General features: G+C 37.6%; 1 protein-coding gene and 1 pseudogene across 1 annotated transcript in view; one reads left to right on the top strand and one right to left on the bottom strand.

Moving 5' to 3' along the window:
- Window positions 1–25,004, bottom strand: part of RNF150 (ring finger protein 150) — a 286,002-nt gene that overhangs the window by 154,670 nt on the left and 106,328 nt on the right. The gene's annotated exons all lie outside the window — the stretch shown is intronic.
- LOC143666286 (peroxisomal membrane protein 11A pseudogene) lies at window positions 14,947–15,785 on the top strand (annotated as a pseudogene).

Here is a 25,004-nt window from a genome sequence, read left to right as displayed (position 1 = left end):
TCAGATTTTTGAGTGGGGTGTGTGCATGTGTACAGGCAGCTGATCCCCAGCAAGATATATAATCACAATCTCCATTCCTACCTCCAAACAGAATCCGTACAAGAAGAGATCCTCAAATTCTGAATATGAGTACATTTTCATTTGCTTATATTACTGAAATTACACCTAAATGAAGACTTTAAGAAAGACGTAAAATCCCCAAGCAGTGAAGCCTATGAATAAGGAATAGGGAGATACGCAGCTCCAATATTTTCCCAACACAAATTCCAGCAGTCCTGAGCGATCATGGCTGGAGAGAATTATCTTTTAAATATGTGCTGTTAGGGCAATTAGATTCCCATGTGGAAGAAAAGGTTCCTTAAACTTAACCTTAGTCCATACCAAAAACGAAATAAAACAAAACTGTTTAAGATAGATCACAGGACTAAATGTAAAAGTAAACAATCAAACCTTTGGAAGAAAACATAGGAAAATATCTTTATTTGAAATAAACAAAGATTTTCTAAACAAGAAAAACAAAAGCATTAACTGGTGAAGAAAAGATTGATAAAATGAGCTTCATTAAATTAATCACTTGTGTTCATTAAAAACCATTATTAAGAGACTGAAAAGGCAAGCCACAGTGTAGAAGAAGATATTTGTAATACATATATCCAATAAAAGACTCATGCAGAATAGCTCCTATAAATCAAGAAGAAAAAGACAGAAAAGCCAATTTAAACAGAGCAATTTACTGAAAGAACCATATCTATTAAGATTTTTTTGGGTGGGGCGTGTGCATGTGTGCATGCAGCTGATTACCAGCAGGATATATAATCATCACCTAAATAGATAAAACCTTATTTATTTAAATTGCTTTGTTTAAATTGGCTTTTCTGTCTTTTTCTTCTTGATTTATAGGAGCTATTCTGCATGAGTCTTTTATTGGATATATGTATTACAAATATCTTCTGCTACACTGTGGCTTGCCTTTTCAGTCTCTTAATAATGGTTTTTAATGAACACAAGTGATTAATTTAATGAAGCTCATTTTATCAATCTTTTCTTCACCAGTTAATGCTTTTGTTTTTCTTGTTTAGAAAATCTTTGTTTATTTCAAATAAAGATATTTTCCTATGTTTTCTTCCAAAGGTTTGATTGTTTGCTTTTACATTTAGTCCTGTGATCTATCTTAAACGGTTTTGTTTTATTTCGTTTTTGGTATGGACTAGGGTTAAGTTTAAGGAACCTTTTCTTCCACATGGGAATCTAATTGCCCTAACAGCACATATTTAAAAGATAATTCTCTCCCCTTTGTATTTCACTGGAGATGTAAATTAAGTGGTTTTTTGGGTCTGATGCTGGGCACTTTTCATTGTCACTGTTATGCTGGTCTATCCCTGTACCAATATCACATTGTCTTAATTACTGTGACCTTATCATAAGTCTTTTAACTGCTGGTGAAAGTTCACCTACTTCATTCTTCCTCTTCATTATTAGCTTGGATATTTTGGACCCTTTGCATTTTCATACAAATTTAACATCTGTCTGTCAGTTTATACACACATATATACCCATGCACCACCTGCTGGGGTTTAATTAGTATTTTATTAAATCTATAAAGTAACTTTCAGTGAACTGGCATACTACTCAGGAGAGAAATTAAAACCAAAATAAGATACTATTCCATAGTCACCAAAAAATGGCTGATATTTATAAAAGAAAAAAGCAAATAATACCAAATGTCAGTGGAGACGTGAAACAGATGTAATTCTCTAACGTGGCTGGTGTGATACAAACTGATCCACCCGCTTTGGGAAAATATTTGGCCCACAATACTTGCCAAAACTAATCATGTACTTACAACTCACTCAGGGATTTTACTCCAATTTTCCATGCTATTCTGTGTTTGGATTACCGTCCCTCCTCGTATGTGCGGAATGAATGCCCTTTTTCCTAAAGTGCTGTGGTTTAAAGCACAGGTCCTAGGGTCAGACTGCTGGAGCTCATATTCTGGCTTCCCTTTACTAGCTGTGTGACTTAATTACTTAACCTTACTGTGTCTTATCATAGACAAAATGATTAGCAACCTCCCTATCATTTATTATTTTCATCTTTAAAATGGAAAAGGGGGTAGACAGTGCTTATCTACTTCATTACCTCAAAAGATTGCTGTTTGGGGAGGACTCAATGGGATAATCGCCATAAAACATATGGAACAGCACCTGATACCGAGTACAGACTCTGAAACTTAGTATATTATTATTATCCACCTATTATAATCTAATTTTATCTTTCAAGCCCTATTTAGTTCAATTGCACCCCCTCTATGTCCTCTATGAAGTTTTTTCCAACCCATGAAGAGGAATTAAGGAAACATCTGACAGACATCTCTCTTTCTGTCTCTGTCTCTCTCTCTCACACACACATACTTTATTTTATCCTTCTATTATCATGCTCATCATATTTGACTTTAATTGTTGGTTGTTGTGCTCGTGTTTGCTTCTCCACACTGTGAGCATCCCCCAGGGCAGAAATTTCCCCTGCTCAGCTGTGTGTGATCTCCACTTAAAGCCCCGTGAATGTTAGATACATTGTACTAAATTGAATTAGAGAAGGGAAACTGCTGGGTGCCTTTGAGTAATAATGTTACTGTGTGCTTGCCTTCAAAGAAGCTTGTTATTTAGAATTGCTCTTAAACAAATGTTTGAACCCAATGGACAGTTTATCAGTGACTCAGTCACGAAACAATGGGCTGTTGTGCTACGGGTCAGGGAAGTGCCATCAGTAGTTTGAACACTGGCATGGAAACACTTGGATTGGCTGGAACAAGTGGTTGGGGTATAATCTGTCCTTATTATACAAATGTGAAGCTGATGGAGGCTTTCCAAAAATGATCTTAAAAGCAGTAACTGCCTTTGGGGCTATTAAAATGCTTACATTTTTTTTTTTTTTAAAGAGGAAAATTGGATTTTCCTACACTGGGCTCAGTTTTGAATTGTGGCTGAAAAGTCTCAGGTTTTTAACCTCAGAGTTTTAATTGACTTATGGAATCTAAAGATCAACTCTTGCTAAAGTTTTTATTTATTTTCATTGAGTTTTCTTTACAAAATTCTCTGATGCACTTCAGTGAAAGAAGTTACGTCTGCCAGGTCGCCAGGTTTGTATGCCTCAGAAGGGGACAGGTAGAGGTCCCCAACCAAGATATACATTAAGGCATCAGACTGTTAAAATGAAAGTGAATGTGTTCTATCATCCTTCTTTCATAAAGGCTTAGAAGCCAAGTTCAAATGGTCATCCTCAGATTCCTGGGGTCCCACACTGGCGTCTGTTGGCACAGGGCTTTCTTCTCTTCCCCACCAGCTCTGACCCTGGTTTTGGGGGGCCCGTGAGCACATGCAGACAGCCCAGTCCATGTGTCCCAGGTCCATCCATGCCCACAAAGAGCTGCCCTTTGGCCGAGAGCCACGCCCAGGAACAGTGTGGTCCACCCTGCACACGATGACCTGGGGAACAAGGCTGCTGGGAGCTGGCAATGGAGTTGTGAGGTACACGGCATGTAGCATGGAAGTGAGGGAAGGAGGGCTCTGGGTTGCCTTGCTTTGTGGGGAGAGATGTGACTAGAAGGAGATTAAAGCAAGGTTTTCTATAGTGTGGGGTCCTCTTGCCCAGGCCTGAGAACAGGACTCATGCAAATGAAAGTGACTTTATTATATAACAACGGGAAGTTTTCAAATGCTTATTTATATGACTCTTGACATTCCTAATCACCAATCTTAAAGTATCAAACAGAATTCTTGTATCTCTCTCCATACAGCAATGAAAAGCTGTAAACGTTAAAGAATTCGCTGTAATGCTGCAATATAAATAGTTAAGGGGAAGCAAACAATTTTACTTGGGCTTTTACCCACCATGATTCTGAAAGCCATGGACTGGGTGCCATTTCTATCCCATTCAGAACACGTTAAATGAAAAAGAGAAAACTTAGTTGATTTTCTTTAAAACCATCCCCTCCTGGGTGATTGTGGTCGGCTAGAGGATGGGTTGTCACTGGTGGCAGTCCATCATAAACACCCTCTCTTGCAATTGAATCGGGTGGTCTGCCCCATTCCAGATTCCCCCCCCCCACCCCCCAGTGGTTCTAACCCTTCCTGCAGATGCTCAGCTGGCAGAATACCAAATCATTTACTTTCTTACTCACTTACTTGGAGCCAAACAAAAGTTATTATATACTACGTGGTGGCTTGGAGCTATGTGCCCCAGAAAAACACGTTCTTAATCTTAATCCAACCCTGTGGGTTTGAAACCATTTTAAGCAGGACCTTTTGATGAGGCTACTTCAGTTCAGATGTGGCTCAACCAAAAAGGGATAGGTCTTAATCCTATTACTGAAGACCTTATAGGGACGACTACAGGGAGAGGAAGTCACAGGGGGCAGCCAGAAGATGGAATCAATGGAAGACAGAAGAGAAAGAAGCCAGAAGGGGCTGCGGTGTGTACTGTCGGGTGACAGAAAAGCCAAGGGCCAGAGATCACTGGCAGCTGGTCCCACCGTGCCATGGTCTGCTGGGAGAAGGCATCATCTTGATGTCACCTTCATTTGGAACTTCTCCTAGCCTCAAAACTGTGAACCAATGAATTCTCATTGTTTAAGCCAGCCCATTGCTTGGTACTTGTTTTAGCATTCAGGAAACTAAAACGCGTTTTCCTAAATAGCTCCTGCCCACACAACATGTCTAAAAAATAAGCCTTGGGGTCAAATAGATTGGATTTTACCTCTGTTATTTTTTCACTAGGTGACATGGATTTAGGTAACACCCCAGCAAGTCCCCAGGGTTGTTATAAGGATTAAACAGAATCATTTATATAAAAGGACATAGCACAGTGCTGAGATGTACAGTACGGTTCGTTAGCTTCTCCCGTTCTCCTCTACTTCTCTTCACTGTGTTCAACTTAAATTTTTAAGTCATCACAAAAGGAGATTAAGAATGATAAACTGGAATATAAATGACTTCGATTCACTCCATATTTATGACATTTTTGTATCAGAACATATAGAATAAAATTTCAGATTCTCATATGCAAAAATCTCCTTTAAGCAAAATGAATTTTATAAGTTTCTCAAGGCATGTACTCGGTAGTTCTGAAGAACAGAGAACATTTGACAATAAATTGAGTTCCAAGACTTCATACTCTCCACCGGCGGCTGCATTTTGCTTAACCCCATTCTTCTCTGAAAATAGCTACTCTTTTTTAGAAATTACTTTTAACTAATCACCACCCATTATACTCAATTAGTTGTGAAATAATAGATTTTTTTCTTTAAAAAAAAAAAACCACAATTCAAATCATAACATGGGGCATGATAAAGAGTCAGGAGAGTGCCTGAAAGCAGCTGCCCCTGCTGGGGGAAGATGCTGGGACCTCTGCAGAGGCAGGACTGGAGGCTCCGGGTCCAGGGCTGGCTGTCGCACTATAAGAAGCTGCAATGTCACAAAAAATTCAATTTCTCTGTCCTTAGACATAACTGCTGGTGAGGGATGGGTGAACATATTGGCTTTGTCGTCTCCCTGTTTCTTTTCTTTGTACAATTACAATATTTTGAATTTGGGTGTATCTGTGGGGTGGGGGTAGGGTGGGGAGTGAATTGCACGTGTGTGCCAACTCAGCAAAATGTAAAGATTCACACAAAAAATGGAGAAAATATGTACACACCTGTATACAAATAATTGCTACACTGTTTTCTTTTTATGTCAAAGAGGCTCTGATTGTTTCACAAAGAAAAGAAAACAATACAAAACTGCCTGTCACAGACACACCAACGTTACATTTAAAAGACTGTGTGTGGAGACATGCACATTTCTGTTGTTTTTTTGTCCACAAATGATTCATAACAACTTCTAATTGAGGCATTACTTCCTCCTAAGGACTGCAGTAGACGTGCCAGTGGAAAGACATATGTTTTAAATGAATGGAACTCCCGGTCAATAGGAGCATACTAAAGCCAAGTTTAAAATATTACTAAAGACATTAGGAAATATCACAACGTAATCAGAGTTTCTATTGTTTGTTTGTTTTATTTCAAAGTGAATCTTAAAGATGCTGAGCTACCTGAGACATTACGGCTGGTGTGGCTCCCTGGAATTGTTCTTTACAAAAAGGAGAGAATAAGAACATATACAATACATACAGGAGCAAATGATCAGGTTAATAAAAACTAGCTAAGTCCTTTAGACCCAAGTGGGAACTTTTCATTGGGAGAAAAGTTGATTTTTTCTTAGTATAAATAAAAATTTTGGAAGTGAGGGGCAGTAACCGTGCAAAGGTATCAGTGAAATGAACCAGAAAACCTCATGTTTAAAAAATCATGTAGGGCGGGCCATGGTGGCTCAGCAGGCAGAGTTCTCGCATGCCACACCGGAGACCTGAGTTTGATTTCCAGTGCCTGCCCATACATAAAAAAAATAAATAAATAAATAAAAATTATGTAATCTCAGAAGAAGAACACTGGAATAGTCAACAAAATACCTGGTTAAGAATGGTTACTAGAAGCGAGAATGCTAAGACAGGGAAGAGGAAACTAATCCTAAGCAGAGTCTTGATTCTTCTTACTTAAGACACCTTTGTAATTACTCCCCTTTTATCCCTTGTTTTCTCACCTTCTCAGCCCAGTTCTCTCTCCACCAGGTTGGGCTGACCATAACTCACTCCTTGGACAAACTTGACTTAGTCCTCCTCAAGATGTCCTTTTAAGTGCTGCCAGCCCTGTCCACAGACCCCGCCCAGTGAGCCAGCAGGCACCAGCTGCAGGTGAAGGCAATCACACAGGTCTGTCTTTGCACTCCATGCATGGCCTATTGCTCCCACTTTCCTCCTGGTTCTTGAAAATCCAGCTTTATATTCTTGCAATATCTGTTTCTACACCTCTTGTTTTATTGGGGTACTTGGTCAAACTCTCTACTTTGGCATTTGATGTCGTGTGACCTACCTGACTTTCCTTGAATCTCAGTTCTTCAGGGTCCTTTTATTTGTATTTAGATTTAAACATCTAATTTCATATAAAGTAGGCAAATCAACTATAAGAAGACATCTTTGAGACAACTGGGAAAACTGGAGTGTGTTCTGAGTGTCAGAGGGTAATTAGGGATTTTTGTTAATTTTAAGATTGATAATGGCACAGTGATTATATATTATTAAAATGCCTTAGCTAGAAATTCATATCGAAGCATCTATAGATGAAATTACATTCTGATTACACACCACCCCCCAAAAGTATGTGGTGAATAGAAGAAATAATATTGAAACTGTATTGATAATGTTTGATACTATATGATGTTAATATGGGATACTCTTCTTTCTACATTTGTGGTTATGTCTGAAAACTCCCAGAATAAAAAGTTGTTTTCTTTTGTAAAGACGTTATCTCACTTATAAATGAGAAACTAAGGCTTCTGGAAGTTAAGTAACTTGCCTACTGACTGCCAGCATTGGAATTTCTCTTGAACTGGTGACAAATCGCATTTCCAAGAATGGCTCTTCTAAGCTTTCTATGCTATTCTTTTCTTAATATCAACATTTAACTGTATCTTCAACTACTTGTTCTTTCTTCACTCTGGTCACTGGGAAGTTTTCCTTTCTCCCAATGCATCCTACCCCAGTCCCCAGTACATACAGAAACATCCTGAATTCCCAATTCCATTCTTTTTGCTTTCCAAATTGTTAATGTGACCTCTCCACCCGTCTCCTCTTTCTTTTTTTAAGGCCTCCCCATCATATAACCACCTTTTGACAACTTTCTCATCTCTTCAGCCCCTGCCTTCTGCTTATGTGCTTCAATCTATTTCCTCAGCCTTTTTGACAATGTTTCCTTTCCTCACCATGCCAACAGCATGCTGCTCAAAGATTAATATCTTACCTAACTTCCAAATCACATGGACTTTTCCTAGTGTTCACCCTGTTTAATATCTCCGCAGCTGGCTGACAACCTATCTCTGCTTGAAACACATTCTTTGCCGTGGTTTTCCTGTCCCTGGGCTGCCTTGCTTCTCTTCTCCATCTCTGACTGTTCTCCTGAATCTCCACCAAATCCACTAAGGGCTTCTTCCAGATTCTGTTTTAAGCCCCATTCTGTTTTCCTTGAAAATCTCCTTCACTATCAAAGTCTCAACAATCACCTTGAGGTGATCCCAGGTCTACCTTTTCCCTGGAGGTCACACAATCTTACAGCTGTTAGAAATCTTTAAAATCATGCAATTTCTTCTTTTTTTAATTTTGTACCAAATAAACATTTTTTTTGCAATTTCTTTTTTTTAATTTTGTACCAAATAAACATTTGTTTGCTTTCATGCAATTTCTTTTATCCAAAATGTGAATCCTCTTGACTATATAAAAGAAGTCAACATTGTACAAGTGTTTGGTCAACCGTAAAATACAATAAGAATGTCAAGCATTATTATGATCTAGTTCTGTTTGTCCAGTTGTTTACTGAACATCTCAACATGATTGTTATTCAAGCACCTTGAACTTAAAATGCCCAAATGAAATTTATTATCTTTCTCAGAAACTAGCTTATTTTCCTAACACCCTCAATTCCATGGAGGGCTTCCCATTATTTAGTCACAAGTTTGAGAACTTATAATCATCTTCGACTCTTTTCTAAATCTCTATAAAACTCTCATCCAATAATAATAAAACTGTGTGTAACATTTAGGGTTTACAAACACTTCAGTTTCATTATTTCATTTAATGCAGTGTTATCATTTCCTGATCCAAATAGAAAATGGCTCAAAGATAAGAAGGAGGCATTCAAGGCCACATAGCATGGAGATGGGAGAGCAGGATTTGAATCCAGCATTTTCACATTTAAACATCTCTCTAGACCCTTTCAATTGCTAGATGCTAATCTTTTGTGTCTTGAATTTATCGTTTCTTTTTTATGCACAGTCATCAATGTGGTTCAGAAAGGACCTCCTCATCTTTTGCATGAATTCTTACAATACTTTGCTAATCAGCTATGACTTCTCCAGGACTGCCAGAACCTCTTAATTTCACCATTTGCTACTTTGTACAGTATCTGAAACAATAACCATTACCTCTCTGCTGGTGAAACCTTTTCTAGCATACTGCAGTTGTATTCATACCTACGTTTACAAAACTTACCTCTGAAACTACTAACCTTACATTTTCTGATTCAAAGAAAGAAAATGAGAAGGGTAGCAAATTCACTGAAATATCATGCAAGTTTTTTTCCTCAGAGTTGTCAAAGTTATTTCACTTTGATATTTTTTCTCCTAAAATCCCTCTGAAGGCAACCTTACAGCAAAGATACATAAAAAAAGAACTTTACCCAAAGAATGTCAGAAAAGATAAACTACAATGAATAAAATGAGTTCATAATTTTCTGAAAAACTTGCTGGCTTGTTCTAAATTACATCAGTATTTCTGATCTTCTTCAGAAAAAGACTCTTGAATTTCCAGGTGTAAATAAAATCAACAGTCGAGAATGAAAGATCCATGCCAAAGGTAAACTACCTTATAATCACCAATAAAATGATTTCAGGAATTTGTGGCTGAATGCTGTCTTTCTAATTTTTGCAATTGATTTAAAAGTATTTTTCCAGGTATTAAAAAAAAAGTTTTTCTTAAAGTACTACTGTCATGCGTTTAAAAGTCTTTGACTAAAAGGCTAGATTTAGTTCTTCTTAGATGAAGAAGTTAATAACCAGTTTTCTTTGACTTTAATGGAAATTTTACTGTAAGAAGGTCCCAGAACAAAATATGGTGTTCAAAGTGACTTCTCCAAAGAGCTGTTTTCAGGATTAGAAATACATGCTTAACTTCCATCATCGTTACTACCAACTTCCCCATCCTAATGTCAAATTCCCCAGCATATATATTTAAGAACTAAACTGAAATTTAAATATCTGCCATCTGGAAATGCATATGAAAACCTTTCCACACCCCCAAGTCCTATTGAACAAATGTCTCTTTCATGTGTCTTTAATGCTAACCAATTCAAATGGTTTTCTGAATAACAGCTATGTAAATTATAGAAGTTCCAACAGCAAAGTTATTTCTTTGGTCCTTTGAAGGAATCCCACAAGTTGACAAAGACGAGAGCATTAAATACATAAGCACAATAATTGAGCGTTTTATGGTTAGAATCTAAATTTAGCTTACAAGGCAAAATCCTTGAATTATCCATAAAATGCAATATAAATAATTAGGTTGTGTACATTGTACCACATGCTTGGCAACTTTGTCACCTCCTTAAAACTGTTTGACAATCAATGCTTCACTGGACTCTTAATTATCCAGCTTATTCATTAGCAAAGCACTCTCTTCTTGGTTCCTTCGACCATTAAAGAATTTTTAACTTGTTAATTTGTTTTCATTTTATTTTGTATTATTGGTCAATGGCAAGAAAAATCCTTAAAATCTTTATGCACATATTTCACAAGCTTTTCCAACTGTATTATGCTTGGCTGCTCCATTGCCTCTGGTGTACTTAGCCTGCGTATCTATCTGCCTAATGGGAAATTTTAAAGATTTTTTTTTCTCCTCCCCGCTGCTCTACTCCCCCAGCAAATAGTTTCATTTGGGCAACGTTTATTACATGTGATACAACTCTCCATTCTAACGGAAGGCCACTGTAAAAGGCGTTGCATGTTATACTCTGCACAAAGGCATTATTCTAAGAGGCAAATGTGGCAGAATCAAGCTTATTTTCTGCTAGCCAAGACTTGTGGTTCATGTCACTGTGTCTGTTGAGGGAATTTTCCCAATTTGCCTAGAGGCAGCTTCTAAGGTGGCCAGGATCTGAAACCACCCTTCCTTTGGCCTGGTTGCAATGCCTCTTCCTACTGCCCAAGGGACATCTTTATTCCAGTCTTTCCAAGCCCTATGAACAGACCATACCATTCCGACCATGTAGTTCCTACCAGTTCATCTCAGTCTACCGAACATGGCTAGGCTAAAGATAGAGCGTGCATCATTTCATGAGTTTTTTTTTCCAGAAACTCTTCGGAATCTAAGTGTTTCTTTTGGTTAGATTAATCGTGTGAACTCCATGAAGGGTTTTTGTCCAACCCTTCATGCTGGACATAAAACTAAGCAAACACTGGTTTAGCTGCATTGAGCAGATAGAACACTTTTGCAATCTTCCTAGTTTGCACACTCTGGCAAACCACACCAATCCTGCTCATGGACACTAAATTCCCTTTGAGTGGCACAGGAAATCAAAAGGATCTGGAGGTAAGGATAGGAAAGAGGCATAACTACTAATTCTAGTCCCTCTACTTGGCTTTTGGGACCTTTTATTCCTATGGCTAACAATGGAGGTAAATGGGCAATTTCTTATCTGCAAATCAGAAAAGTAAACATATGGGTTGAATCTGGAGGACATCTGATAAAAGTTACAGATAATTCCAGTTACAGATAATTCCACTTCAAAGACAGACGTGCTTTCAATTTTCAAAGGCTTTCATTATTTGGTCCATATGCTGCCTTCCCAACAAAAGCCCTTGGGAAATAGATGTGTTCCACCACTAAAGGTAAAGGCCCAAGAAGTGGAAATCCAGGCTAGCAGTTATGTTCATGCCAAAAGCAAACTGTCCCTGGTGTCCCACGCCAAAACTCTATGCATGAGAGATTGTGAATGAAATAAACTTTTGTAGCAGTAGGACTAAAAGGGAAAACATGAGACTTTAGCTGAGCCACACAGCTTGGTAATTGCCCCATGCAACCTGTGAACATGAAATAATTTGCATTGCAAAGCAATCTCCATTCCTCATTGGAGCAGAATGCTGGGATGGCAGCTGCAGGGACAACAACTGGAGGCCTAGCAAATGTGCTAAGACATTCTTGCCAATTTTAGGAAGTACGGGGCAATGGGGAAGAAAGCTCTCTTTACTAGAGCAAACGTGGTCTCTGTGGACAGTCAGCTGGTATGCAATTTGGAGCCGAACCTTATAATCCCTTTGCCCTGGGTTTCTTCCATAAGCTGTCAGAATAACAGATCTCTGGAAGGCTCAGATCTTGTAGCTTATGTTCTTCTTTCATGATTTTACTTCCCCCCCCCCCCTTACTTAGAAAAAGAACATATGGACTTTGTTAGAGGGATGGTTTTGGAATTTATAGAGTGACAAAGGCAAAATATGGCAAAGCAACCTAAAAATGTTAAATTACTAGCTTAGTGGTTTCATACAGATGGGAGTGAGGTGATGCCTTTGGAAAATTTTTTATGTATTTGATTGACTTTGTCATTTGCAGCTCATTTCTCAACCCAAAGGCAAAATACCATTCAGTGGTCAGGAATTTCCAGTTGAAAAATTCCTATATAAAACAAATACTTTTGAGCTTGTGGTGTTTCCCTCATGCTAACACTCTCTTTTATTCATTCTGTATACCCAAAGGGTGAATGCATGAAAGCTTATTTGGGGAAGTATATTGGCTAAAATGTTAGAGGAAAACTAAATATCAAGTTCTGTAAGTTTTTAATTGCATTTTTGAGGTTCCTTTTGTTAAGTGCTTTTCATTATATGTTATGTCAAAACTTTTCCACATCACTTAAAATATGACAGGATTTTCTGGCAGAATATTGGTGAGATTGGTATATTATTCTCCTCAAGTGACCACCAAAAGCATTTACCTAAGCTCATTTCCTCAGCTTCTTTCCATCTAAATTTGCCAGACTGCAATGGATTAAATTCTATTCTCTCCTTATCTCACACTCCCAGAGACATAGGAATATGACCCTTAGTAGAACCCAACTGGAAAGTGTTTGTAACAATGGTAGGGTTCATTGTATACAAAATTTAGGAGTAATAGGAGACAAGTTGAGCATATTAAGTGCCTTTCATTACTCATTTATTCAACTAGTGTTTATTGTATATCTAAAAATACAATCTAGAGCTGTCCAATCGAAATACATGAGCCACAAATAGAAATTAAATTTTTGCAGTAGCCATTAAGAAAAGTAAAAAAGAAACAGGTGAAATTCATTTAAATATATATCATGAAACCTATTATATTCAAAATATAATTTCAACATATAACCAATGTAAAAATTAAAATAGTTTGCACTTTTTACACTAAGCATTCAAAAACTAGTATGCACTCTACACATTTAGCATATCTCAGTTCACCTAGCCACACTGCACGTGCTCAACAGCCATATGTAGTTAGTGGCTAAAGTACTGGACAGTATATCTCTTGACAAATTAATAAAACAACAGGGCTTTCCTGCCTCTGTTTATTTCATTCTCTCTGCTGGGATGTTCTTGTACTTCATACATACATTCATTTTCTCATTTAACACATAGTAACTACCAGTTTATGGCAATACAGCAGAACAGTTATCCTGAAAACACTACCATAATAAATCCTTGCTAAGATATAATATTATTTGAAATACACAGGTAGGATTAAAGGAGCATCAAGGAAAATTTCCAGAGCCAAATCTAAACAGAACTAAAAGCGAGACGGGGTGGAGGTGGTGGCAACTGAGCTGCCAGAGGTTTGATCCTAGGTAATAAGAAGTGTGGCTTCCACATAACAAGAAACAAGGCTTTGACCCATACTTATGATAGGATTAGAGTTGAAATCTGTCTATAGCAATGAGACCACAGAATGGCTATGCCTACAGTGAAACACTGAGCCAGGAAAATAATATTCCCTCTAGCACAGGGGAAGACAACAGGGATAAATTTAACTATCCAAGCTTGACCTCTAACTGGAAAAAAATTCTCCTCTTAGAATTCATATCTCTGGGTCTGCCCTCACTTGGCTTGGGGTTCAAATTTACGCTACATGTGTGTCCCAGTAACCCCTAGAAACATCACTGGGATTCCTGGAAGAAGCAAATATAAAACATCCCCTGTGGGGCATACACTTATCTTAAGGAACATTGCATTCTCAGTGCTTAAGCTCCAGCAAACATGAGCTAATGACATCAAATTGTAAACCAAATGAGAAAACAAACAGAGCATCTTGTATGAGAGTTAGCTGACAAAACAGGTAACAGGATTAGACCTCCTCAAGAACTTTCAATAATAGAACTATCAAAGCTAGACTGTAAAATAAGAACACAAGTTGCCAAGAAAAGCATGAGAAAAAGAACAAAAAACTATGAGAAAATACCAGGAAGTTTAAAACAAATAACCAAATAGAGCTTGAAATGATAAATATAGTCATAACAATTCAAGAAAAAACAACTCACAAAACCCAAGAAATTAGGCTGAAAACTAATCTATACTCTGTTGAAGAAAGGATTCATGAACTGGAAGAAAATAACCTGTTATTCCATTACTAGCTAAACTGTCATTTAAGAATTATATTAAAATAAAGGCATTTTCAGGCAAATACTGTACAGTTTACACTAAAAGACACTAAGAAACTAGTAAAATATATTGTTTAGGGAAGAAGAAAGCTGGAACACAGAAAGAAAAGAGATGGGAGAAGAAATGGTGAGTAAAAAAATTGGCAAACATGGATATCTAAACATGCATTAGTTGTTCAAAACCAATATAATCATAGTAACATGAACCACTTATTTGAAAGTGTAAAACAAAGTGGACCTAAAACCCAAAAATAGTTTTTTATAGAGATGACTAGCCATAAAATATTCTATTTCTTCTAGGAGTAGGATACTTATTAGCTTTAAACTTGAAGTGAAATATGCATGCTAAAATTTAAAGGCAAGAGAAAAGAATAGAAATATTTTTCTCTTAAAAACATGTACGGGGGCGGAGGGAGTCAGCCCTCCCCCTCCACGCGGTGGGCCCGTCCCCTTCTCCGGGGACCGTGGAGGACAACCTGGGCTGTGGGCTCACTGCTGACCTGCGTGTGGCTCGTGGACTCGGCCTGGGAGCTGTGGACGCCTTTATCCGCTTCACCAACCAGACCCAGGGCCGAGAGGGCCTCTTCAGAGCCACTCAGAACACATGCAGGTTGCTTAGATATTTGTTAGAACCTAAAGCTGACAAAGAAAAGGTGGTAATGAAGCTCAAGAAACTGGAGTCCAGTGTGAGTACTGGCCGTAAATGGTTCAGACTAGGCAACGTGGTCCATGCTATATGGGCGACTCAGCAGAGCATTCATGCCACTGACCTGGTGCCCCGCTTATGCCTAATCTTAGCCAATCTGAACCGTGTGATTTATTTCACCTGTGACACCATCCTCTGGGTGAAGAACATAGGGCTTGCCGCTGGCATCAACAAAGAGAAATGGCAAATGTGGGCTGCCCGACACTACTACTATTCTCTCCTGCTGAACCTGGCCAGGGATCTGTATGAAATCTCCCTGCAAATGGAAAAAGTCGCACATGACCGGGCAAAGAGGGAGAAGTCACCATCCCAGAATCCTCTTGGGTACAGTGTGGCTGATGCAGAAACAGAATGGCTTCAGTCCTTTCTCCTTCTCTTATTCCGATCCCTGAGGAAACACCCTCCCTTGCTCCTGGACACAGTGAAAAACCTCTCCAATAGCCTCATCCCTTTGGACCAACTGGGAATCTGTAAGTCCAATCCCGGCATCATTGGACTTGGAGGTCTTGTGTCTTCCATAGCAGGCATCATCATTGTACCATATCCTCAGATGAAGCTAAGGACCTGCTAGGGTGTTTTTAGGCTGAGGACTAACACCTTCTTTAAAAGGTTACCTCTCAGTGAAATGGGCATTTGTATTACTCATAGAGTAATGTCCCATTGTGCTTAAGGACTTGTTTGCATGAGCAGTTAGTGACGTGTGACATAAGTCGAAGTGGGGGCAGGAAGGGAGGAGAAAGAGAGCATGAAGATTTGTGTGTATTTTTTTGAGAACTGGAGGGATTTCTGAGTATTTCCCCTTTATTTAACATTTATTGAGTATCTCTTATGCACACAGTAGAAGCTTAGTATTTGTTGAATAAATAAAAATTGAAAGAGACTCAATCAGAGTAATAACTAAGCACTAATATACAGTAACCTTGGGGTTGTATGGATAATTGGTTTCACCTGATCACAGTAAGTCTGATACATAGCACTCTCAGATCTAGTAGGGACCCCCATTTTTCTCTGATCAGTTATTCCCCCCTCCACGGATGTCAGTGGCAGGATGGAGGGGAGCTGGGCTTGCAGCCTCTTAATTTGCACTCCTGTCCTTGCTCTGTCCAGAAGCAGAATCATAAAAGCATCTGACAGCATCATGATTTAAAGTATGTCTATAGGAAGAGGTCGTAAAGAAGTACAATGACTATGCAAAATCAGAAGCAGAGGCTGAAAAAGTTGAAGGGATTTACATTCTAGGCCTGAACCGCCATCCTCTGACTCCCAGTCAGTATTCCTTCCATGATATCTCACTGCCCTCATGTTTAAGTGGAAGTGTGAGACTCCAGAATTCTGTGGTCAATAATTTGCATTCTTTTTTACAAAAATTGAAACCGTATCTAGACTTACCAATTAGATTGTTTTATTTAAAATGCTGAAATAGTTTAGACAATGCTCTTAATTTGCATCAAAATTTACATAGTTAAAAACGTTCATGAATATGAGTATAGGAGAGTCACAATTTTCTATGGTAAATTAGATTTTCCTATTTATACAGTGGTTGGGTGAGGTAAAAAAGAGCAGTAAGGGGCCAGTGAAGACGACACCAGAGTGACTGAGTTAATGCCCTCTCTTCATGTTCCTATTTCCTGACTTGGTGATTTGTGATCCGTTGACATAGGATTCTTTCATGTAGGAGGCTAGAGTCAGTTCCATCAGTAAGGCTCTCTAACTTACTTGAATGGAAATGAGACAAGAAATGTGCACTAAATAAATTAAATTTCCCATAAAGGTGATTGAGATGCTTAAAAGCTAGACTCAGGTCCTTGTTTCTCTATTTTTAAAGCTATCTATTAAGACATGGGATTTATTTGTGAAAGAACGTTTTGGGAATTCTAAGAGAAATGAAAGATGCTAGATCAGGGAAAATAAAAAGTTTAAATAACTATTTTTTACCTTGTCTAGATCCTCTATTGTATTACAAATTAATTATGTCTAATAAATTTCTATACAAAATTGAAAAAAAAAAACAAAACAAAAAAACATGTAGAGGGGAAAGAAGGGACACTTTTTATGTCAGGCACCGTACGAAACACTGGAATCCCCAGAATGAATAAAGCAAGCATCAAAGAACAAACCATTTAGCTGATGAGCAAGGTACATCAGCAGATATTTATGGTACATTGTGAAAAGACACAAAGTAAGAGTCTATTGGAGGGAGTTCTGCATAGAACATTCAGGTTGACAAGCGGAAACCTTTCGGATGGCACTTGAAATGTGCCTAGACCAGTGCTGTCCAATAGAAATACAATGTGGGACATGTGCAAGTGCTTGGTAGTTATATGTGGCTAATCGGTACTGTATCTTGACCATCTGCAGGTCTAGAGCAGCAGTTGTCACTCTGTTTTGTGTATCAGTGCTCTGAAGAACACTTAGGAGGGAGTGGGATGCATTTTCACTTGGTTGAAATTCACTTGGAAAGCACTAGGACAAATGGGTGGATGGAATTAAACAAGCATCTAAGCAGTGGAACTTCTCAGATCCTTCAATATATATTGTAGATATGACCTATTCAAAAATATACTTTTTAATAAATAAAATTTTCAAATACACACAAACACACACTCACTCATTCCCAAGAGAGAATGAGGTATGTGGTACAATGTTTCACAAACGTATCTCTTTATGGAGTACCTTTTGTCTCTAGCATACTTATTAATATTTCCCAGAAAAATCTGCTACGGAACACCAGCTTGGAAAACTGCGGTTTCAACCATCAAGGAAAATCAAAGGAATTGGCAAGCTATAAGGTTGGGAACAGGCTAATGTCAGATCAGGGCAAGTCTTGTCTGTTAGGCTAAGAAGTTTGGATCTCGCATGATAAGTGATGTGAAGCTTTGAAGATATTTGAGCAGCAGAGTGAAGAGTAACACATCTCAGCTTCACATGACGCCATATGAAGCTGTGATGTGCCATCTGCCTAGACCAGATTTTTTTGGAGGGAGGTGTCTTTATAGTGATTTTTCTAAGGGGTTGGCCGGATGCTTTACCCTAGTTAAACACAGGCAAGGCCAACTTCTTCCTTGTCAGCTGAACACAAAATCATTCCTCTTTAGTGGGTCTGCCAACTGAGGTGCTAAGAGGCTCAGGAAATTGAGGAGAGGAGAAAAAATATCCCCCAAATGCACTGAATCCAGGTTGTGAAGAGGTTTTCCCTGATTTTGGACAAGTTGGTTCAAAGGGAATAGAACATGCTTAAAAACAACAATAAATGACACAATTCTCTGGTTTATAAATAGGATAGGGATTCTAAGAGTTATTATATAGAAAATGACCTTTTTTCTGAAAGTTTATTTGAATAGGTCATACATTCACATTGTTTCAAATTACACACACACACACACACACACACACACTTTTAGAGTGAAAAGCTTCCATCCTGCTCCTGTTTCATCCTCTACCTAGTTCCCCTCACCTCTGTAGCAAAGACTGATTAGCTGGTGTCTAAACCTGCTCCTCTTTCTCCTGGCAAACAGCTATACTGCATTTTCTGGTCTCTCCTGTAATTACATGTGACCATGTGACCAAGTCCTGCTCAGGGATTATGTGCCAATTCCCAGCCTGGGCCACAAGAACTTCCCACACTGCATCCTCTTTCCCTCTTCCCAGCTACTGGTTGAATGCTGACACTTAGGGGAACCTTGAAAGCCATGGTCTCTATCAGCCTCAGCCCCTGAAGGACCCCCCCCCCAAACCCCACCCATAATATGTGTTTGATGAATGTTCTACAATATATTATTTAACCAGTCCTTTATCCATGTACATTTGGCGTAGACATTCCTTTTTTTTTCGCATGGGCAGGCACTGGGAATCGAACCCGGGTCTCTAGCATGGCAGGCGAGAACTCTGCCTGCTGAGCCACTGTGGCCCGTCCAACATTAACTTCTAATATTCCTTGCATTATAGTTTTTAAAGATTGTTATTCAATAGCAAGTGAGCTGGGAATACTTTTTTTGTCTAATTTTAATTGATCAAGCTGTATATCGAGTGCAGAATAAATCTGCCAGGAATTTAAAGCTAGAATATAAAGATGATGGGCTCACACAGCTGAGAATACTTTGCTACTGATGGATACACTGTTGAAATCTCACTCTGCATATTGCATACCCACAGCATTCGGACAAGCTGGAACCAAAAATCCTTTTGCAGAATTAATCATGTTGCCGTGTAGAGCAGAAGACCACTGCTCCATTCAAATGTTCCTGATGTCATGAGAACAATAATTTTAAAAAAAGGCTGATGGATTCACATTTGGCATTCATTAAGAGGTAGTGGCTGGAAGTAGTCACAATCCTTGATGATTAATCTTTGATATGCATGACCACAAATGGTGTTCAGTCACTTAGCCAGATGTTTCTTATGGATTCTTTCTAAAGGACTGGAGCATGTCTCATAAACCATTTGCTTAGTCATTTAACTAGAGTGCTTGCTTTTGCCATCAGCTTGACAGTTTAAAAAGAATAAAAGCCTGTTCCCTCTGGAAATTTTTGGAATTTTGCCATAATCATTACAGACAGTACTCTTAGGAAATTCCAGCTTTATGAGATTTTAGACAAATGGAGTATGACTTTTATTGCTAAAAGAGAACACTAAAAAAGCAAAGCAATAAAAGAAAGCAACAATGCAAAATCATGTTCTTTAATATCCTTTTTTACAATTAAATAGTGATTATGGTTTTGCTATTTATTTTCAAGCAAGAACTGTTGGGTATTTAAGACACTGAATTTTAGTTGGTTCTGGGATAATGGTGAAAATGACATGTTTTTCAAACTAAAATATTATAAAATTTCCAAAGATAATCCTGATACCTCCCTTTATTATATATGTTCTCCAACAGTGAAAATATCACGTCAAATAGAAAAACAAGCCTTGTCAGTAAAGCCCATATCCTAAAAGATAACCAATTATTTACTGGGTTTTCTTGGATACAATGACATTAATTTTGGAATGTTTCTGAAATCAGCAATCAAAAATAGCATTTGAATTCTCTAAATCCAACATCTATTAAAATATACTATAATCATTAATGACTATTTGCTTTCTCAGCGAGTATTTGGGAGCGATTTGATTCGGGGAATAGGTGGCCTAGATTTTTTTCACAAATGTTCTTGCAGTTACCCAAGAGCATTTTCATGGAGAAGCTACCTATATATAGCTTCTGAGCACACACTGATATTTCCTGAGAGCGAAAATATTGTAGAAACCACAGAATGCACACATTTCATGAAAAAAAAGGAAACATCTTCCTTGGATTCTGTAGGATTACACAGAATGCCATTCTTTTGATGATTTATAGAATGGCTCTAGCACCACACAATTCCAAGTAACTTCCAGATCGCTCCTCCTGGTCTAGTTTGTTTTTTCTCAAGTAACACATAAACCAGACCTACTTCTTCACAAACTCAGGATATACCGGATTATGGCAAACAGCCTCTCTGCAATTCCCCTCCCTCAACCTTTGTTCAATTTATGGAAAATTTAAATCAGAGGGTCCTACAACACTTGAAATACTAATACATTGCAAGAAGGAGTATATTTAATTTTTATAAACTTTATTGTCCAGAGAGTTTAAAAACATTGTCCTTAATTTAATGGAAGCTGGATAGCCTTAAACAATGCGGAAGTGGACCTCATGATCAGTACTCATTCTTTCAAGAAAATGGCCAGTCATGCCTTGGCAGACCAGCCATGGAAAATCCCTTCACAAATGATGACACCAAGCATTAAAGCCAGTCCTATAGGCCAGTTATAAAACATTGAAATCTGTGACTCCAGAAAGGCAGTGCCTTTGGCTTTTCATCTGATCAAAGTAATCTTCAAAATACAATGGAAGTATCTTTTAGTTTCATCAGCTCTCTACAACATAGCTCAGAGAGCCATACAACATAACTCAGAAAGCCATAGCTCCAATGTGTTTAATGACTTCAGGGTTGTTAGGCAATCTCCCTTCCAAACCTAAGTGAGGAATGAAGAGACACCCTGGGAATGTTTATCACAAAATAAGGTGTTTAACTCTGGGGAAAGGAGAGAGCAGCACTTGCTCATAAAAGTCCTCTTGGTGTGAGCCAGAAAGCAAAAGTCTCTAAATCAGAACTCTTTCCTGCTGCCACTAATTATTTCACCTGCACAGTTCTCAATGTCATGAATATAAGAGTTTTCATTGCAGTTCACTCTAAGCAGAATGCCATGGAATGCTTAGTGGATGAGTGGAGAAGAGAATATAACGTAAGTCATTTATGTCTCTAATTTCAATGGGGGAAAAATGGATGTGTTCCCAAGCCCTAAATGGCAAAGCAACTCTAAATCCCATAAAAAAATGGCACTATTATTTCAAGAAACAACAGTAGTTATCAGAACACAGCATAGCAAGGCAGTGATCCTTCATTAATTACTCTACTCCAAGTTATGTCCCTGCATACATTTAGCCCCTTCACAAGAATGAGTCTAAGTACACATGATACATTTGACATTCAGTGTTGTGTAATTGAACCTTTGGAGCCCAAAGATAAAGATAAGATTAAGATTAGCACAATGAAAAAAATGCAAATGATGTACAGAATTATCACTACAGTAGGGTAAAATAACAAAGGTAGACTAGTAGAAAAAAAAAACCTTAACACCACACGAGTGACTTATATATTTATGGAAATGACCATAAGGTGTTCCAGAAATTTCAAACGATGCCGTAAATGCAAATTGATGCTTTGTAAGGTAGAAGGAATTTAACGAAATTCCTCCTAAAGCTAAATCCTAAAGCTAAATGGGCCTATTTTTTAATAACTTTTTTATTGTATAATGTATCATATATACAAAGTGAAGAAATAAAAAAGTAATGGTTCCCAAAGAACTTCTTAACGAGTGGTTACAGGACAGACCCCAGAGTTTGTCTTGGGCTACCATACAATCCTTTCAGATTTTTCCATCTAGCTGCTTGGAATATAGGAGGCTAAAAGGCACAAATATTTTTTTTGTCATCACAATTGACTTTTTTTCCTTTTTTGTGAAAATAACATATATACAAAAAAGCAATAAATTTCAAAGCACAGCACCACAATTAATTGTAGAATATATTTCAGAGTTTGACATGGGATACAATTCCACAATTTTAGGTTTTTACTTCTGGCTGCTCTGAGGTACTATAGACTAAAAGAAATATCAATTCAATGGTTCGGCATTCATATTCATTTGTTAAATCCTATCTTCTCTGAACAACTCCACCATCATCTTTGATCTTTCTATCTCTCTCTTTAGAATTATTTGGGCTCTGGCCATTCTAACTTTTCCATGTTGGAAGGGTCTGTCCATAATTTGGGGCAGGGATATGGAACTATCTGATGTTTCAGAGAGGTTGGGTCCTCTAGGTTTAAGGACTTCTTTAGTCCAGGGACCAAAGAGCATATTTTGGGATACAACTTACAGCAATTGCTTCCAACTACTTCATGAACTAATAAAATGAGTTAAAAAATAAAATTAATGAAGTTTTGATATGCTGTTAGTGTATAATGGGAGTTTTCAATGTAAACAGGTTCCATGTCTTGGTATGTTCTAGGAAAAGAATTTTCAAGATATTTTTAATGGTGCCACTTCAGTTTAACAAACATTCTTTAGTGTCTGTTACGTGCAAAATAGTCTGCTAAATACTAGGGTCATGCCTGGTAGTTAAAAAAGCTAAATACACAACACGATATGACAATCAAAGGAACAGGTTTTTTTTTTTTAAACATGGACAGGCACTGGGAATCGAACCCGGGTCCTCAGGCATGGCAGGCAAGCATTCTTGCCTGCTGAGCCACCGTGGCCCGCCTAAGAGGTTTGTTTTTAAGTTCATGTTTGAATGGTGTCTTAAAAAATAAAAGGAATATGGCAAATGTGGCAAAATATTAAAAGTTGGTGGATCTGGACATCTGGACGGGGAGTATGCTTGAGTTCTCTGTATGAGTTATGTTTTATTTTTCAAATTGTCCTATAAATTTGAAATTATTTCACAATACAACTTAAAAAAATAGATTAAGGACTATGATTATATCTAGAAAGAATGAGGAATTGAGAAGTGGGGTGGGAAGCCAGGAGGGCATTTAGGATATCATTAGGGTATCATGAGCAAAGTCACAATAGCATAGAAATGTGAAGTGTGCTTGAAGAATGCTAAGGATATTTCTGGCAAAAGCATAAGGAACAAGAACAAATACAGTAGGCCCTTCCAATATTTAATTTAAAAGTTTGTATGTGGGGCTATACCTGCCATGTTCATTGCTGCATTTTTAGTAAGTTTTCGGCATATAACAGTTGTTTGAAAAAGTCTGTTGAATGAATGACCAATCGGTGAGGTTGGAAAGACAGTTGAGAGGTCAGACCACTACTGTCTTTGAATGCTAGACTTAGCATTGGGATTTTGTTCTGCAAGCTATAACAGGTCCTGAAAGGTTTGAGAGAGACTCTTACCTTTTGAGAAGTAACCTGTACGTAAAACTAAGGTTGTGTCAAAGAAGCAATGGGTTCTATGCAGGGAAAACCATTGAATGTTTGTGAATCTCTATAATGAATTGGCCACACTGTATTCATGTTTTGTTAAGGAAAACCCCAATTACAACATATTTGTTAGAATTGTTGATACATGCATTTATCTGAAAAAAAAAAAAACAGATTATGCTTGCTCATGCCACATCCAGCTTAATGTAAAAATGAGAAATTGTTCAAAATAATTTCCTAATATCAAACAGAATAGCATCAAATAGATACATACCTAAATAGTAATCTACTTATCTGACCTAAGAGGTCCTTAGCTCAAAATTGCTGCAGGTCCTGGACTACTGGTTTGAATATTTCCAACAAAGTGTTCTGTTCTCCACCAGCCTGTATTCTAGGTCCCCACCTTCCCAATCCCTGACTTGGACCCAGTATTTAGCACAGATTTATAAGCATTTTATTTATTTATTTATGCTATTCTTAAACACGGAATAAGAAAAGATGTATAGCGGTGAACTGCAGGAGAAAATTAGAGACAGGTTGACTATCCTTATTTACTTTACTGACACAGTTTTCTATTTCTTTTTTAAAATGTGTTATTCCACTTGTTTTTTTACTTTTTTTTTTTAAATAAGATCACTTTTGCTCATTTTTCTACTAAATCACCCCTTGCATTTTAGAAAGCATAAAATGCAGCACCCAGGAATTTATTGCATTATACTCAAACAGCCAGTGTGAATTATACTACCTTCCTACATCATAATTTGTAAGGCCTTTAAGAAACCAATGCATAATGTTTACTGGGAAAATTATTTTAATGTGAAGATAAGCTAATGACAACAAGGGAAATAAATTTCATTAAAAGAATTTGGAAGAAGACAGGAAACATAAACATAAAATGATGAGAACATTCGAACTGCATTTTATTCTGAAAGAAATGAAATAGCTCAAGAAGATTTGGAATTTCCATATTGCTTTGAAGACATTAAGCCCCAGTTTCCCAATATAATAATATCATTTATTTTATTTTTTCATCATGTACACAGAAGCTTATACGATTTCTGCAATAAACTTTTGGATCAAAAAAGCATTTTTCCCAAGACAGAAAGCTAAGGAGCTCAGTGCCAAGGACTAAATTATTTCCAGCTGTAAAAGTAGATTTCATTTTTTCCTGGGAAGACTGGTAGTAGCTGAATTTGGTGCCATTTGTAATAATATTAAAGAAAAAGCAATTGATGGGAGATTGACAATATAAATAAGTGGATGAGGCACTATCTACACATATTGGAGAATTACCCATGATCATAAAAAAGTAAAGAAACATTAATTCCCATCTAGTTATGTTCATGTTAGAAGAATTCGTATTTTAAAGCAGCCAAAATGCAACCATATATACTAACAGGTTGAAATATACACAATTAATTTATTCACTAATTAAATTAAAATACTTATAGTTCATATAGTTAAAATTGTATA

This window comes from Tamandua tetradactyla, chromosome 22 (genome assembly GCF_023851605.1).
Source record: "Tamandua tetradactyla isolate mTamTet1 chromosome 22, mTamTet1.pri, whole genome shotgun sequence".
NCBI lineage: Eukaryota > Metazoa > Chordata > Mammalia > Pilosa > Myrmecophagidae > Tamandua > Tamandua tetradactyla.
The sequence above is the reverse complement of the archived record's forward strand: the minus strand, read 5'-3'. Positions and strand labels throughout refer to the sequence as shown.